Genomic DNA, 10,905 nt, shown 5'->3' with positions numbered 1-10,905 from the left:
GAGTGGATGCTCTCAGTGGCCGCCTGCTTCTCCAAGGCATCCTTTTGGTCCTATGCACTCTTCCATACTCTCTTTGTTTAAGTAGCCAGAGTTAGTTTCTATTGCTTGCAACTGAAGAATCTTAACTGATGCACATAGTGATAAAGCTAAACTATAACTAGTTATTTAAATCCAAGCTATATTAAACCCTATTCTGTCAAGATAGACATTGTATAAAATTTGAAATTTCATATGAAAAATATAAAGTCAAAATACATATTTATGAAATGTTACTATATGGTGTATGTTTTATTATATATATTTTTAAAAATGAAAAGCAAATGTAAGAATGGAAAAGGAGGTGATTGTACCACTCCAACACAACTATTTTTATGTTGGCATTTTTCCTTCCAGTTTGAGTTGACGTATACATATTTTTTTTATCTAATGGGATCAGATTCTTTTTCAATATTTTGAAATGTCACTTTTTCCCCTATCAGTAGACTGAAGTTGAGGGGAAGGCAGAAGGTGAGGGGGTTTAGAAAAATACGTCTTTGAGGGCCAGCCCTGTGGCCAAGTGGTTAAGTTCACACGCTCTGCTTCAGTGACCCAGGATTTCACCGGTTTGGATCCTGGGCACGGACATGGCACCGCTCATCAAGCCATGCTGAGGTGGTGTCCCACATACCACAACTAGACGGGCCTACAACTAGAATGAACAACTATGTACTGGGGGTAGGGGTTGGGGAGAAGAAGATGAAGAAGAAAAAAGACTGGCAACAGACGTTAGCTCAGGTGCCAATCTTGAAAAAAGAGTCTTTGGGGAAAAAAACCTTAGTTAAAGTTTGAAACGCTGAGGTTAGTCATTGTTGCCTAAATGGTCTGACCTTGTTGGTTCAACATCCTCTCCGCCTTTTCTCTCCTCTCTGTCAACTAGTCTTTACTAAAATTGCATAACAAAAGAGCATTCGTAGTTTAAAGATACAGATACCAACTTGTCTAGCAAGGTTTTAAAAAAAGGAGCTATTTGCCTATTGTACATGGTTTGGGTGCAAAGAGATGGTGTTATTCACTTTCTGGCTGGGTGCCCATTGCTTGGACTCATCATGTTAGGATGACTGGCAGAGCAAGAAAGAGAGAAGGAAGGAGGAACCGGCTCTTTGTCAGCTTTACAGTGTAAAAGCTGAACTGGAACAACTCTGATCCTCTTGCATTTACCCTAGATTTGTCATGTAGCATAGAAGGAATGCAGTTCTCTTGGTTCCCCACGTACAATCCATAATTTACCTGCTGTCTGTTTTCCTGACGCACGGAGTGGCCGTGTTTAACGATAATAGCAGGTGATACTTTAGACATAGTGGGGAAAATAATTGCACTTGGAGTCACCAGCTCTGGGTTCCAGTCTTGGCTCTTTCTCTAAATAGTTGAAACCTGGATGAGTCAGGTAATTCCTCTGTTCCTTAGCGCCTTATCTGTCAATTCTTTTCATTCCTTTGGGCTTTAGGTTTTCACCTGTAAAATAAAGGAGTTGGATTAGATAAATTATTGTATAATGTTTTCAGATATTTTATCTTATGAGACTCATAACAACCCTGAAAAGTAGGTGAGGTGAAAATGGTCATCAATTTCCAAATAAAGAAAGGAGCTCATGAGGTTATCCAACTTGTCCTGCATCTTTAAGCAAGTGGTAGAGCAGGGACTTGGGTACAAATCCTGATGTATTAATTATCTGCTACATAACAAGTTTTCCCAAAATTTAACAGCTTAAAAAAACAAAAACAAAAAACATCACTATGTATAGTTTCTGTGGGCCAAGAATCTGCAGATAGCTTAGCTGGTGGTTCTGGCTCAAACTCTCTCGTGAGGTTGCATTTGAGCTTCCACTGGAAATGCAGTCTCATCTGAAAGCTTAACTGGTGGAGAATATGCTTCTAAACTCACTCATGTGGTAGGTAGTAGGTTTCAGTTCCTCCATGGCTGTTGACTGGAGACTTCAGCTCCCCACCACATGGGCCTCTCCACAGACTGCCTCAATCTCTTGACCACAGGGCAGCTCACTTCTCCCAGAGCAAGTGATCTGAGAGAATATGTGTGGGAGAGAAATAGTGTGTCCAAGACAGAAGCCATAGTTCTTTAGAACCTAATCTCAGAAGTGATATACCATCACTCCTGCCATATGCTACTGGTTACATAGGCTAATTCTGGTAGGATGTAGGAGGGGCCACACAGGGTGTGAAGACTAGGAGATGAGATCATTGGGAGCAACCTTGGAAGCTGACTATCACACTCTGCCACTCTCCCATATGTTCGCATTTTAAAAGACATCATTTAGATGATAGCCTAGGGTCAACGAAGTCTCAGCAAAGAAATAGAGATAAACAAGAACCATGTGGGAATTTCAGAACTGAAAAATACAATAACAAAACTTTACTGGATGGGCTCGACAGCAGAAGGAAGCAGACAGAGGAAAGAATCGGTGAACTTGAAGATAGAACGATAGAAGAAATTAAACATCTAGATGCAACTACCAACTTACAGGAAATACAGAAGACAGAGAAAAATGTTAAACTACACTTCAGAGCTACCATCAGCAAAATCCAGACTGTGAGAAACTCTGCAGAACAAAAAACTCAGTTTCTTCATCTAATAAATTCTAATTAAAAGATTATGTATGGGGGAGCCTATAGATTAAGGGAGACTTAAAAGATATATCAACCAACCAGAATCTGTGGACCTTACTTGTATTCTGATCGCAACAAACAAATGCAAAAATAAAAACACGTGCCATGAGACAATTTGAACATCGGATGGAGTTTTGATATTAAAGAATTGTTTATTTTTTTAGGCTTAATAATCATATTAAGGTTAATTTAACTAAAAATGTCCTTACCTTTTAGAGATATGTACTGAATGATTACAGATGAAAGGTTGGTTGGAATTTGTTTCTAAGTAATATGGGATAAGGGAAGTGGAAGAGAGAGATACGGGGCAGAACTGACAATGTCATGATGGCTGTGGGGCTAGCGATAGTCCATGGGGGGTTATTATACTATTCTGGTTTTTTTTTTTTTTCCTGTGGCTATTTAAGTTCTCCATAATTAAAAGTTAAAAAGAAGCCATTATATCCTCTTATTCTACGAAGCTGATCATCTGCCCCTTTCCCTTCCTACCAGTAAACAAAGGTTTTCTCGATTGGGTGAAAAAGGTGTGTGCACTGGAAACCACTGGGCGAGGTTGAAAGCAGATTTATCACGCTGGATGCAGGGGGATTCAGTAAATTACTTTGGGAATCGTGAGCCCTCCTCACCCCTACATCCCCCTGGGTGAATGGAATGCTGCCATCCAGGTGTGTATCCTCCAGGAAGGAGATGAGAAGATCCTTGCCTAGAAAATCTGACCATCCCAAGAGGAAAGACATAAAGACACTGACATTGTGGGTTCCACAAGGAAACAACCTGGCCCAGTTTCCCCAGGCTCTCAGAGCTTCTGGTCAGCTTTTTAGCACCTCACTCTAGGAGCAGACCAAGAAGCACCAAGAATCACCAGACGTTTGAGAAAGGCCTCTGACATAATAGAGACAAAAACAAATAGGGTGGTGGGGGATTTGGAAGAAAAACCACACAAAGAAATGAAAGTCAGATAAAGAGCAATCCTAGCATACTGGAGAGATAAGAGATGATACTGCTTCTGTGATGCAAAAATAAGATGCTGTTTTACAAAGTCCAAAAAGGAAAAGGATTCTTGGAAATGAAAAATATAGTAGAACTGAACAACTCAACAGGAGGGTTGGAAGATAAGGAAATCGCCCACAAAGTAGATCAAAATGACAAAGATAAAAACATAGAACAGATGAAATTATGTAAATCCTGGAGACCAGGAGGTCCGAAATCTGAATAGAGGAGTTCCAGAAGTAGGGAATGAACAAAACAGGGAAGAAAATTATCAAAGAAATAATTCAAGAGCATTTCTCAAAGCAGAAGGAAACCCGTTTCCAAATTTAAAGGATCCAATGAGTGGCCCAGAAAAATGGATGAAAGCTAACCTATGTCAAAGCATATCTTGTGAAATTTCAAAAGTCTAGTAAAAGAAAAGATCCTACAGATTTCCAGAGAGTAAAAACAAGTCACATACAAAAGATCAAGAATCAGGATGGTTTTCTTCTTCCTTACCTGCCAGTCAAGAAAACTTTTATCGCATCCTTAGGGCACCCTGTCTACTAATCTATTCCCATGCATGTGTATATACAAGAAATCTGAACCAATTGTCCAGAAAAATCAACCCAGGCTCCATCCTTAAATATGATTAGGCACAAGAAGAAAACCAGCATGATGAAAGAAAAAGACCAAGGCAAGTGAACACAACTGTTCTCAGAAGAAGCAGACATAATTCAGAGAAGCTAGGGAAATTAAATAACTCCGTACTCTCAACAGACTTGAGAGGATACTGCAGCCGTGAAACAAGAGGATGCTGTGAAACAGGAATAATCTCAGAAATTAAATTATTACCAGAAAAAAAAAACCAAGGGAATGGTTAGAAGATAAAGGTAAGGAAATCTTTCAGAATATAGACCAGAAAATTACAAAGAGATGAAAAAGTTGGAAGAAAAATAAGAGGACCACTTCAGGAGCCCACTATCTGTGTAACTGGAGTTCTAGAAAAGACAAAAGAGAAAACACAGGGAAAGACATTCTTGAAGAAAATTTATCAGAATTGAAGGAAGTGAATCTCCAGGCTGAAGGACTGACTGAAGGCCCAGCAGAAAAAACGAATAAAAGGTGAATACCTACATTTAATGCTGTGAAATTTCAAAACACAAAGAATAAACAGAAGATCCTAAAAATTTCCAGAGCGAAAAAATAAGTTACCTACAATAGAACAAGATCACTGACATCAGATTTCTCTTGGGGACACTGAGTGCTAGAAGATAGTGGAATAATGCCTTCAAAGTTCTGAGGGAAATTATTTAGAACCTAGAATTCTATAGCTATATAAGGCACACGATCACATCATAATCATATTTAATCATAATATTGTCAGATATAAACTCAGAAGGATTACCTTTCAGATACTTTTTAGGTAAGCAACTTGAGAACGCACGCCATCAAAAAAGGATGAAAACAATCTATGCCCTGCCAAAATAAAAGACATAAAATACAAGAAATGGTGGAACCAACCTAGAAGTCTAAGGAAAACAATCCCAGGATAAGAGCTGCGTAGCAAACCTGGAAAGCTGTTTGTCCCATATCAGAACAGAAAGGCAGGGAACTCCAGGCAGAATGTCTTCAACAAGACGAGTGAAATAGATCAGAGCAATAGAATGCCTAAGAGGCCAAGTGTGGTTAACGACATGATGAAATAAACATAAATCTGTTTCTTCCATCAATAAGAAAGTAAGGCAATCAGAAACAACAGGGCAGGGGCTGAGTGGTTAAGTTCACGCGCTCCGCTGCAGGCGGCCCAGTGTTTCGTTGGTTCGAATCCTGGGCGCGGACGTGGCACTGCTCATCAAGCCACGCTGAGGCGGCGTCCCACATGCCACAGCTAGAAGGACCCACAACGAAGAATATACAACTATGTACCAGGGGGCTTTGGGGAGAAAAAGGGAAAAAAAAGGCTTAAAAAAAAAGAAACAAGAGGGCAAAAATTGAGAAACTCATGACAGGACGTGAAGCAAACCAAAATGTGGTGTGATTTTGGTCTTGATTCTGAAACCACCAACTCGTGGAACCAACAGACAAAACCGGGAAGTTAAGTCTGCATGCAGAAGAGAATGTGAATGCTGTCTTTGACATTGTCAAAGTTCAGCTGACAAAAGATGAAAGTGGGAGTGTAGAGGAGAAGTGGGACAGAAGATAGAGGTACCAATATCTTCATCTAATGTGGAGGGGATCATGGGTTACAGGCTGATAGAAGAGCAAACACGGGTTTAAAAAATTACTTAAAAGTACAAATAAAAGAGCTGAAAATAGTAACTACAAAAGCGAAGGTAGGAGGACGAAGTGTTAGCTACCTAACTCCTCACCTTTCATAATGGGGAGCCAACAGATGATGTCTTAAATTGGTGAATCAAGAAATACCAGTGTGTATATATTATTATTTATAAGAATATTGGGGCCAGCCCCATGGCCGAGTGGTTAAGTTTGCGTGCTCTGCTTTGGCAGCCCAGGGTTTTGCCGATTCAAATCCTGGGCGTGGACATGGCACCATTCATCAGGCCATGCAGTGGCGGCGTCCCACATGCCACAACTAGAAGGACCCACAACTAAAAATACACAACTATGTACCAGGGGGCTTTCGGGAGGAAAAAAACTTAAATCTTTAAAAAAATTAATTAAAAAAAAGAACATTATATATCTGGTAATATATGTAAGGAAAAAGATTCTGGGAGCATATTCACCAAACTGCTGACCTCTGGCTGGGAGATAGAATAGAAGGGCATCCCAATTTTGTCACTGGTAGTTTTTTAGTAATAAGTAAAAATAAAATATCTCTGGGCTGGCCTGGTGTTGCAGCAGTTAAGTGCACACGTTCCGCTTTGGCGGCCCCAGGATTCGCTGGTTCGGATCCTGGGTGCGGACATGGCACTGCTTGGCAAGCCATGCTATGGTAGGCATGCCACATGTAAAGTAGAGGAAGATGGGCATGGATGTTAGCTCAGGGCCAGTCTTCCTCAGAAGAAAAAGAGGAGGATTGGCAGCAGATGTTAGCTCAGGGCTAATCTTCCTCAAAAAATAAAATAAAATGGCGAATTAAAAAATAAAATTTAAAAAAATTTAAAAATCTCGAAGACATTAGAATTGTGTAGTCTCATGGTATATTACATGCATACAGATCTGATTCCTGCATCCCTGAAGCATGAGTACATACACTGAAAGATGAGAGATGACTTGGGTGATACGAGTAATAAAAAGGCTTTTCCGCCTGCGAGCTTCTCTCTAAAGTAAACACGCCTTCACTCAGTTTGGGTGAATCATAAATGGGAAAATATTCCATATCGCTGTGCTCGTCTTTGAGAAATGTGATTGTTTAGACAACATTTACAGTGGCTTTTTTGAGGGGGATCATAACATTTAACAATTATTAAAAATTACGAGAACTTTTATTATTTGTAAAGTTCTGGTCACTACCTGCACATTCAGTTGAGTAAATACATGAAGGAACCGAGGTCTCTCTCTGGCAGGCTGCAGGTTTAGATCCAAATAGCCCCGGATTAAGAGCAATCATTATGTGACACTTTTATAAAGTATTTTCACAGACATCATCTTACATAGCAGTAATGCTTATAATAACAGTATGATGTGTTATATCTACTTTATAGATGAAGAAAGGGAAGTTCAGACATTTTAGGGAATTACTCATGATCACCCAGCCAGAAAATAGGGCGGTATTTAAGCCCGCTCTGCTGACGCCAGATCCGCTCAGGTTGCAGCCCTAACGTGGAGATTGCCAGGGCGGTAATGGCTCTGGGTTCACCCTGGTCCTTAGATGCCTTGCGCTTTCAGTCCTGTGTGCATTTTGACGGAAGGAAACTCTGATGACTGTTAAACAGTTCCTGGCATGTGTCTAGCTTTGAGGAAAGGTGCGGAAAGGAATGTCTGGGTGATCAAGAAATCAGAATCCACCCGAGGCTTGAAAGCGATTTTTATGGGACTTCTCTACAAGGATTTCCAAGAAGCATCCCCACCCTAATAACCCTGGGATACTGTAGACACAGGCTTTCTTTTTGCCCACGGCCATAAATCTGGCTTCCTAACTACAGGTACTCCTCTTTTATCAAAACCCCAGGAATTTGCTAATCTAAGTGACCTAGGGTCAAGGCAGTAACTCTTTCTTTTGAACTTCTAGGCCAATTCTTCCCAATTAGAGAAATAGCTCTTTGGCAAAACAACCCAGTGCTACCCAAATACTAGATTCCAGGCACCTGGCAGGTTCACAGCTTTCCTAAGTCATTCATCACAGGCAGCAATCCCCTGACAGCCCTTTTTCCCTTCCACTTATATGGGAATCATTCCACAAAGGATGGCATTCAGGGAGTGGCAACTCCTTCAGGCGAAGGAGGCGTTAGTCCAATGGGTTCCACGAAACATCTTTAATGATACTCGGCCCCACCCTTTTTCCAAGAGAAGCCTTCTTCTCAGACCAGCCCGTAATTATCAAAATATTCCATGCAGGATATCGATTAACAGTCAAGTCTCTTAATTTTCATCAATGAGTTGAGAAACCAACTATAACCCGTACATTCAACCGTAGTAAGTAGTTTTCCTTGCAGCTAGGACTTGCCTTACTGAAAATAAAAGTTTTCCTGTTTGATTGCGAGGACCTTCCCTTGCCAAAGAGAGGCAGGCAGCCCTGTCCTGAGTTCAGTTAAGACATCACGGACTTTGCCCTCCGAGCAAATTGCAGCATCTACATTGATGAGACCTCTAAGTGACAACCTAAGATGAAAACTCACTGCAGAAATAAATGTGGCTTGTCGAGAAAAACTGCTTAAACTTTTTATTTCTTTCTTTTCTTTTTTTTAAAATTGAGGTAACATTGGTTTATAGCATACATATTTCAGGTGTACGTCTGGTGGGACTTCTGTATACTACAGAAGTCTGTATACTGTATACTACTCTGTGTTCACCGCCGGAAGTCTAGTTGCCATCTGTCACAGTACACGTGTGTTCCTTTACCCCTTCCACCCTCCCCAGCTCCCTTCTAGTAACCACCAATCTGTCCTCTATATCTGTGTGTTTGTTTATTCTCCACACATGAATAAAATCATATGGGAATTGTCTTTCTCCATCTGACTTACTTCATCAAGCCTTTTACAAAGCAAAGGTTGGGTGTTGTCTTATGAGAAAGTTATCAAGCACACATACCAAGTGTATTTAAATTGGTGATGTTCCTGAATTAATCACAGCTATTTTTTTTTTTTTTTTTTGGTGAAGAACATTGGCCCTGAGCTGACATCTGTTGCCAATCTTCCTCTTTTTGCTTGTGGAACACTGTCACTGAGCTAACATCTGTGTCAATTCTCCTCTACTTTGTATATGGGACACTGCCACAGCATGGCTTGATGAGTGGTATGTAGGTCCACACCCAGGATCTGAACCCGTGAACCCCAGGCCGCCTAAGTGGTGTGCACAAACTTAACCACTATGCCACCTGGCCAGTCCTTATCACAGCCAATTTTTGAACCTCTTTAGAAACTTGCTGCTTGAGATATGAGGCCAAAATGCTCAGCAAGCTAGTCACCTTCCATAGGCATCCAGGTGAAGCAGTTGAACCCACTTATATTGGTATTCACAAGAAAGGGAAGCCTTTGGTCCAGCTCTTCTCATTTGTACGCTGTTCTGATGATTTGCTTATGTGATGGTCTCCACTACTAGATGTGAGCCACAAAATGCAGGGACCATACCTAACCCACCTTTTAAAAGTCCTTGCCAAACAACCTGACTCAGAAATGGGCAAAGGGCTGGAATAGATATTCCTCCAAAGATATACGAATGGCCAAAAAGCACATGGAAAGATGCTAAACATCATTAATCACCAGGGAAACACAAATCAAAACCACAATGAGGGGGCTGGCATAGTGGTTAAGTTTGTGCACTCTGCTTCAGTGGCCTGGGGTTCTCGAGTTCCCATCCCAGGTGCGGACCCACACACTGCTCATCAAGCCATGCTGTGGCAGCATCCCACATTCAAAACAGGGGAAGATTGACACGTATGTTAGCTCAGGGCCAATCTTCCTCAAGCAAAAAGAAAACACAATGAGATACCACTTCACAGCCATTAGGATGGCTACTCTCAAAAACCAGAAAATAACAAGCGATGGCAAGGATGTGCAGAAATTGGAACTCTTGTGCACTGGTAGTAGGAATGTCAAATGGTATAACCGCTTTGGAAAACATGATGTTTCCTCAAAAATTAAAAATAGGATTACCGTATGATCCAGGAATTCCACTTCCGGGTATCTTCCCAAAAGAATTGATAGCAAGCTCTCGAAGAGACATTCATACACCCACGTTCACAGCAGCTTTATTAACAGTAGCTAAAAGGTGGAGGCAACCCAGTGTCCACGGACAGATGAATGGAGAAGCAAAGTGTGGTCCGTCCATGCAACGGAATATTATTTAGCCTTAAAAAGGAAGGAGATTCTGACACATGCTCCAAGGTGGATGAACCTCGAGCACATGCTAAGCGAAATAAGCCAGACATAAAAGACACGTGTTGGGCGGTTCCACTTACATGAGGTACTTAGAGCAGTCAAATTCACAGAGACAGAAAGTAGAAGGGTGTTGCCAGGGGCTGGGGAAGGGGGGATAGGGAGCGAGTGAGTAATAGAGACAGAGTTTCAGTTTGACAAATGAAGAGTCCTGGCAATGGATGGTGGTGACAGTAGCACAACATTATGAATGTATCTAATACCACGGAACTGTGCACTTAAAAATGGTTAAGATGGTACATTTTATGTGTATTTTGCCACAACAAAAAAAATAGGGAAAAAACCCTGATAGCTCATGTCCAAACTCCATAAAGAATGCCTATAAATCATTAAGAAGGACAGACAATCCCATAGAAAAATGGACAAAAAACCCCCAAAACCTTGAACGTGCGCTTCACTAAGAGGATTCCAAATAGCCAAAGTAATACCCTAAAAAACTAAATTAGGGAATGCAATTTAACAAAATGTTCATATTAGTCAAAATGATATTTAACAAAATGTTCATATTAGCCCCAAACTGGAACAGTCTGAAAGTCCGTGAGTGGATAACTAAATTGAGGCATAGTCATACAATAGAATACCATACAAACAGTAAAAATAAATGAACTATGTCCACAACACAATAATATGGATGAATCTCAAAAACAACGTTTAGTAAAAAAAAATAACAGATGCAAAATAGTACATACCAGATGGTTCCATTTATAGAAAGTTCA

The sequence above is a fragment of the Equus caballus genome, chromosome 13 (genome assembly GCF_041296265.1).
Source record: "Equus caballus isolate H_3958 breed thoroughbred chromosome 13, TB-T2T, whole genome shotgun sequence".
NCBI lineage: Eukaryota > Metazoa > Chordata > Mammalia > Perissodactyla > Equidae > Equus > Equus caballus.
This window is presented reverse-complemented; position numbering follows the sequence as displayed.